Here is a 7,171-nt window from a genome sequence, read left to right as displayed (position 1 = left end):
AACTGCTTCCAGTGCAGGGCAGTGCATATTTAATAGGCAGTGTCTCCAGGCCTTTGTCATAATCTCAAGGATTGATCTTCAGACATCAGAAGCTTATAAAAACAAAATAATTCACAAGAATAAAGCCCATATTTGCCCGGCTCAAGAAAACTCAGGCTTTCCTTTGAGATTCCCTGCCAGCTCTGTAATTTCAGTGATACTTTTGTTCTCAGTGGAGTCTGAGAAAAAGAGCTGTCCCATTGAACTCCAGCTGCCATATTTAGTTTGTCCAGAAGCTGCTGCTGACTACCTGCCAGCATTGAACTTCCTTCCTTTATTTCCCCCACAACTTTATTGAGAGATAATTGACATATAACATTGTATAAGTTTAAGGTGTACAATGTGATGTTTTATATACATATATATTTGGAAATGATTACCATAACAGATCAACTAACACTTCTATAACCTCATATAGTTACTCTTTTTTGTGTGTGTGGTAAAATATTTAAGATATACTTTCTTAGTAACATTCAAATCTGTAATACAGTATTGCTAACTATAGTTACCATGCTGTACCCTAGATCCCTGGAACTTATTCATCTTCTAATTGGAAGTTTTTACCCTTTAACCAACATCTTTCCCATCTTCTCCCTGCCCCTCAGCTCCTGAAACTACCAATATATTCTTGTTGTTATGAGTTTGACTTTTTCACATTCCACATATAAATGTGATATATAGTATTTGTCTTTCTTCTTATGACTTATTTTACAGAGCATAATGCCCTCAAGGATTATCCATGTTGTTGCAAATGGCAGGATTTTTTTTTTATTACTGAATAATACTTTATTATGTGTGCGCATGTGTGCATCTCTTATTTTCTTTATCCATTTGTCTGTTGAGAGATGCTTAGATTGTTTTCATGTCATGACTATTGTGAATAATTCAGTGAACATGGAGGCTCAGTTATCTTCTCTAGATACTGATTTCATTTCCTTTGGATATATACCCAGAAATGGGATTACTGAATCGTATGATAGTTCTAATTTTAATTTTTTGAAAATTCTTCACACTGTTTTCCAGAATGGCTGTGCCAATTTACATTCTCATCAACAGGGAACAAGAGTTCCCTTTTCTCCACATCCTCACCAATACTTATATCTCGTTTTTGTTTTTGTTTTGTTTGTTTGTTTGTTTTGATAACAACCATTCTAACATGCACCTCCTTTCTATTAAACTCTTTCAAAATACAAGAAAAAAAATTCCCTTTATTATTATCATTATTCAAAGTCATGTTTGCCCAGTCTTAAATAAAACTACATGGAAAACAAAATTTGCAGCTTAAATTGTAATCTGCCAAACCAAGTTGACTTAGATCACTGGTGATCCAGACTATGTAGCCATCCTCTGGTCTTCTGACACTGACATTCGGTGCTCATCTTTCTTGAACAAACTGCTGTCAACATAAGCAGACACAGACACATCAAAGCAAGGAAGACTATGAAGTCACAACTTAGGACAAAAGGAAACTGGATAAAAGAATATTTCAAAGGCAAAAAGTATATATACAAAAATGCAATTTTGCTTTTAATATAGATAATCATTTATATTAAAATATAGTACCACTTAGTTCATTAGATCTATAGCTTCTTAAACACTACCTGTTTACAATTATGACTCAGACTTCAGAATATCTCTTAATTTTTATTTTGTTCTTTACATATATAATTTTTGTAATTATTAAAATATAATTTTCAAAGTGTTAATGTTAACCATTTCTCTTACAAATATAAAATGAACATATGTCAAATAATTGTCTAACTCATTAATCAACTAGTGAAAATTTAAAATCAGTAAAATAAAAATTTAAATAACAGAGATTTACATATTCTACCAGTTAAAATGAATGTGTACCAGCATGAATATGAACAGGAAAAAAAAATGTGTATTGCTTTCAGTTTTCTACAAGTTAACTTCTATCTCTACAGAATTATAACTTGGTCAAAGACATTTAAAAGTACACATTCTACTTTAACAGAAAACCCTAAAGAGTTTACTAGACAACACCCAGAATTTCATTAAAAAAAAATCAGGTAATCTCTTTTGCCTATTTCCAAGACTCAGGTTTTTTGACTTTTTATATTTAAAAAATTCCCAAATATCCTTATGTATAAAATTCATCACATTTTTATTTCTACTTAGAAACTCAAATTTGTATTCTTGGGGAAAAAAAGGTTGTATTCTGCCCTTTTCAAAGGACACTTTATTCTTATAACTACTACCTTTCCTAGTTATTCCAGACGAGAGTGTCTAAATATCAAGATGTGTCACATATTACCTTAAGAAAAAAAAGCCAATGAAAATTACTCAAACTCAGAAATTTACTATAGATGATCCTTCCATAAAGGATAACAACTTTGAAAGAGATGACACTGAAGTGTTTTCACACTCTAGAGAGAAGGAGGCATAATTGCAAGTATAGCAACAGGGCATGCTCTAAGGAAACAAAAATAATTTAGATTCATTTTAATTTTCAAAGGATTTTAACTTCCACTTTGAGAATCTGTGCTAAAACAGTCATCAAACTCTTATTGAAGACACATTAATATACAGGTTAAGCTGTGGAAGCTAAACATTTCTTTGGTATCTGGGTTTTAATGGATGAAAGAAAGAAGTATAAAAAAAATCCAATATTGTATTTGTTAAAGACTATCTCTGGTTAAGGCGTTAGACATTCTATCATTAAGCCTAGTATAATAAAGGGAGACACCTTTTAGGACCAAAGGAAGTTTTGTTTTGTAGTAGTTACTTGAGTGTAATTTCAGGTGTGTCCTTGATACTATGCAAGCATGTGAACACAGTGTTTGTGGTTGCTGGTTGTCTTGAAGTAAGTAGAATAGGCAAAATCACAATAATAGGGCTTTGCAAAATAGTAGTTAATATATAGCTAGGCTCCTTTACGAAGATATACAAATCAAAGACAAAAAGAGAAATCGTTATGAGATAAGCCCTGGACTCTCAGGCTTTCAGTTTGAACTAGTTAGAATAGCGAGAATACTACTGAGGATAAAGTGCTTTTAAATGCTGCCTCTGACTGAAATCGAATGGATTTAATGAGCTACAGAGAAGGCTGGTTCTTTTTCTGATTTTATTAAAAGTTCATAATTTATAAGCTTTAGGAATAAAGGAGAAATTTAACTGTAAATAAATTAAAAGTAGAATATTTCGAACCTAATATTATAAATAATTTATATTCTCACTCCTGGTGTAAACTGTGTATTAATATCTAGTCATCTTTTTTTATCAGTCCTACTGTTATCAGACTCAAGGGGTTTGTTTTATCTGCACACATCAAAGCCAAAGGAGACACAAATAGGAGTTTGCAGCAAAGAAAGTAAAGGTTTTTTTAAGGAGATGATGCCAAGCCCAGAGACACAGGTGAGCTAGCTCAAGGACCGGCCCTTGGATGGCATGTAGGTTACAGATTATATAGGACAAAATCACAAGACACTGTGCATTAGGGGTTCGGGGTCATATTGGGAGCTCATTAGTTGGAGGTGAGGTAAAAGTAATGAATCCTTTCTTCATATCTGGAGTACAGTAATGAGGTCTTTTCCAGAGTCCCTCTGTTCAGTCTCATGAGAAAGTAGCACAGGAGCTGACTCATAACTTAAGTCAAGATAGTATCATTTGCCTGCCCGAGGTCCACACCATGTGATCATTAGTCAGGTCCGGGCTACTGTCTTCTGCTGCCTTGGGAGATGCTGATTATTTGGAGAAATCCTAGGTCTCTAGGAGTAGGAGAGTGGAGACAGATAATTTCTAGAGCTAGGATTTAAAACTGAATTTAACCAAAATCATAAGGACCTTGGCTTTACTACCAATTGTAGTAGATATTTAAGAATTTAGTCTTGTCACTTTTTACATCCAACAGTTGAAAGGAAGTAATAAATGAAAAAATAGCATAACATAGACAGGGATAACCTACAAATCTTCTTATTCACTCAAATATATATCAGTCTGAAGTTTTTATAATCTTAGGGGACATGTAGATTTAGGAGATGTAATACTCACTATCACAATGATTAAATTGAAGATGAGTATTTCCATATGATGTAAAATATCAACATCTTCTCTAAACTTAGGAGAAATCAGAATCTGTTTAGTGGAACTATAGTACATGCAATTAGTTCTGAGAACATTTTTGGTAACATCAATTCTAATGAATAAGTATATTATTTGAACATGTACTCCTGAGTTTCTCACCACTATGTTAATGGTTGGAAATAAAACATAACCCTTAAAGTCATAAAACATTAACACTCAGTGAGCTTGCAAACAGATACCAATAAAAAGAACTATAATATTGAAAAGAAAGTAATTAAATAACAAACAAAAGGTTAAAAATGACACTGGATCTAGAGAGAAAAGATAATTCAGGTATTAGTAAGCCTCTAAGTGAAGTTGACAATTACTCTCGAAAACATCAAAAATGTACCACTCTGGGGGAATACAGACATTACCAGTAATTTGCCTCAACAGAAACATCAGAGGAAATGCCCAAATAAAAGGAAAGGATCGACTTATAAAAATTGAGAATTACTTTTCATTTTAATCTCTGTATATATTTTTTCCAGTTTAAAAGGACAGTATCTCAGTTACTTTATGGTTAACAAAGATATATTGGGAACGCATATTAGCTTAAAATGTTTTTATTGATTCATTCCTATGACTCTAACTTCATAAATTCAAGTGTGGGTTGCTGCAAACTGTAGATTAGTTAAACTAGTAAAGTAAATGGTTAAGTTTTGGGGATCATGAATAAGAAGAGGAGACTTTCTACTTGGGGGAAAAAACAAGGATTCAAAATGCTCTGAGTTAAAAACAAATTAGGAATAAAGATGAGATGATTGGAAATGTGCAATCCCAATAATCATAAAGACAAGGATTCTAAGGCACTTCAGGTAAACATAAATAAATAAACAAAATAACTGGCCAGTCTTGGTGTTTTAAAAATTAAATCTAAATATTCCAGGAAAAAATATTGTCTAAAATTGTTTTTATTTTATTAGAATTACGAAATTTTCAAATGATGGTTTTCATGTATTCCCTTAGGGCAAGAAAAAAAAATAAAAAGAATTTTAAAGTAGAAATCATGGAGAAGATTAGCAAAATAGCAAGTTCAATATGAAATATATAAAATGTGTAAAAAATGGAAAGAATATTGATTTTTACTTTGAAATCTACCATAAACAACCAAATTACTTGGGAAAGTAATTTCTGAAATGCATCCATAAAATGAAGTGACTGGAATAAATTATCTTGAAGAACCTTTCTAGAAATCAAATTATTTTATTGCGGAGCAAAGTGCAAATATGTTTTCACATTTAAGACAATTAGTTTATATTCCAATTAAAATACCTACAGTATTTCAGTAGAAAACACAATTAGAATAATATCGAGCACAAATACTGAAAGATTCAATATTGCTAAAATCTGTGAGAAATTTCCACTAATTACAAGACTAAAATTTGTCTGAATGAATGGACTATGCTAACCCTCCAAATGAATCATAATTAAACTTGCTGGCCTTCTCATATAAATGAGATCTATCCTGTGATTCTAAACTTAAATGCCTGCAAGAAGCAGACAGACAACATAAATATGTAATCAGACTCTATTCTTATACATAGAGAAAGATGGGCTTATATATCAAGTGAGTAAATAGCCCATCTAAAAGCATTCAAATAAAAATTCTTAAAGAACTATGTAAACAAAATCAACCACATCTGTAATTGTAAGAAACTCCTCATCTACACCAACCAGAAATGTGCCATTTAACTGTAAGGAACTACTGTCTGTGACCCACTGTTCATTCCTTTCAGTTTGTACATAACCATAACATTTCTTTTCCATCCTCCCTTAGATAGAGCTTTCCAGAAATACTATAGCTAGATCTAAGGCAAAAGTGAACAGGCCTTAAAATTTTACATAGGCATACAGATTGAGTGGTATAAAGAATGTGTATGGGCAAAATTTATAGGAAAGCTGTTCTCTGAGAGCTCCCGATGATCATTTATCTTTTCTTTCCCCTTTTCTCTCTCTCTTCCTCTCTTTCTTTACAGAAGCAATTAAGATTAAGAGGACCAGAAGTGATAACAAACATTATTCCTTAATGAGTTATACATGTCTACCAGTCTCTCAGGCTATTACCTTAGGGAGTACTTTCTGATATCAAAATACACAATTAGGAGAAACAAGGAAAATATCCCACCTGTCATAAACAAAAATCTGACTAGGATAGATCTTTGTGGTTGAAGTATTGGGACACCAAAAACAAATAAAAGAGTCTACGGCCATGCCACCCTGAACAAGCCCGATTCCGTCTGATCTTGGAAGCTAAGCCGGGTCGAGCCTGGTTAGTACTCGAATGGGAGACCACGTAGGAAGACCAGGTGCTGTAGGTGTAAAAAAATTTAAAAAAGTAAAATAAAATAAAATAAAATAAGGAGTTGTAAGCTGACAAGGTCCTTGCAATCTGTGAGGTCAACCAAGCAAGGGTTGCCTCACCTAAAATAAATAAATAAATAACAAATAAATAAATAAATAAACAAACAAACAAATAAATAAAACAAATATAAGTGAGACTTCTGAAAAGGTTATGTATCAAAAAATACATAAGAAAATAATAGTTGAGTTGCAAAAGTATATTTTCTCGAAAAGACTGACTACAGCAAAATATTTAGAAATTATCTACTTTACACTGTCAAATAGCATAAAGGCTTAGATTCATATGAGGCAATCTGAGAGATGAAGAGCAACTGAATTGGACAAAGTGCTTGCTATCATGAAGTAAATATAAATCTGAAGATAGATGAGATAAGGAAGGGTAAGAAAACTCCAAATAAATAGCATAATTAATATTTACACTAGAAGAAGAAAAATAGAAATATTAAAAATCAAAGATACAGAAAATATAAGAATTAAGAGTAATAACAAAAGAGATGATGGAAATAAGGAAAACAGAAATCCAAAATTCAGAATATCAGTATTCATGCCTAAATAAGAAAGATGAAAAATTCAAGAATTAAATTAATACTGAAAGAAAATATATTTGTACTTATAAAATACCATATCTGAATATAGAAAGAGATTACCAAGTATAGATATAATTAAGAGATCTAGATATAAT

At 31.9% G+C, this 7,171-nt stretch overlaps 1 pseudogene; it reads left to right on the top strand.

The window, feature by feature from the left end:
- Positions 1–6,327: 6,327 nt before the first annotated feature.
- LOC112474550 lies at positions 6,328–6,446 on the top strand (annotated as a pseudogene).
- Positions 6,447–7,171: the final 725 nt, after the last annotated feature.

The sequence above is a fragment of the Pteropus alecto genome, unplaced genomic scaffold (genome assembly GCF_000325575.1).
Source record: "Pteropus alecto unplaced genomic scaffold, ASM32557v1 scaffold239, whole genome shotgun sequence".
NCBI classification, from domain to species: domain Eukaryota; kingdom Metazoa; phylum Chordata; class Mammalia; order Chiroptera; family Pteropodidae; genus Pteropus; species Pteropus alecto.
This window is presented reverse-complemented; position numbering and strand designations above follow the sequence as displayed.